Source organism: Penaeus monodon, chromosome 34 (genome assembly GCF_015228065.2).
Source record: "Penaeus monodon isolate SGIC_2016 chromosome 34, NSTDA_Pmon_1, whole genome shotgun sequence".
NCBI lineage: Eukaryota > Metazoa > Arthropoda > Malacostraca > Decapoda > Penaeidae > Penaeus > Penaeus monodon.
The window spans coordinates 10,146,244-10,147,051 of NC_051419.1; the positions used below are offsets into that span (position 1 = coordinate 10,146,244).

Below are 808 nucleotides of genomic sequence, written 5' to 3' on the forward strand. Positions count from 1 at the left end.
AAGGTCATTTTCCGTTTTCCTCTGCGTTGTTATTATCTATATAGGAGTTTTTTTTTTCCCGTGTTCTCAAATTTCGATTTATTTCATACAAAGGGTTCTCTGGTGTTGGTAGCGGGGGGGAGGGGGGGAGGAGGGAGCGTAATAGGGGTCGAGTACCACCGTTTAAGTTTGTGTTTGTTTTGACTCTAAACATGAGGGTAGTTTATGTTTATTTGCTCTGTAGCGATGTAGTGGGAAGTACAGGGAGGTTAAATGTACCGCTTTGAGTGTGTTTGTTTTGACTCTAAACACGAGTATTTTGGGAACGCTCTAGTTTACATTCTAAGAGTTTTTATTTGGTGCAGATATAATTGTTTTGCTTCGTGTAAGTTTGTTTACGTTCGGGAGATATGTCTTTTATTACTGGGTGTTTGTTTTGATATGAGACCCGAGTTTTTTTTTTATTTCTGTGTGTGTCTTCCCATAAGTGTTTTTTATAACTGGATGCTTATTTTTTCTATTTCCTCTAATATGGATGTGTCCGCCTTCCAAAAGCGTGGTGGAGAGAGGGGGAGATGTAAATATCTCTCATTAAGTGTGTTTGTTTAGACTCTAGGTATGAGAAAGGTGACAATGTGTTTTGAAGTGTTTGCTTATATTCTGAAAATCGAAAGGGCTTTTTTTTATCATTTTAAATGGTTGTTTTACTCTAGAGAGCTTCAAAATGATGTGTATTTGTTTAAAGTCTCTGCTTTCTCTCTAAAAATGAACAAAGAACCTGACATCATTACTATTTTCATGATCATCTGATATTATGAAGATGAGTTTG

At 36.4% G+C, this 808-nt stretch overlaps 1 protein-coding gene across 1 annotated transcript in view; it reads left to right on the forward strand.

The window, feature by feature from the left end:
* The window catches only part of LOC119594579 (nephrin-like), a gene marked incomplete at its 3' end in the record, with an annotated part of 109,909 nt that overhangs the window by 77,808 nt on the left and 31,293 nt on the right, over window positions 1-808 (forward strand).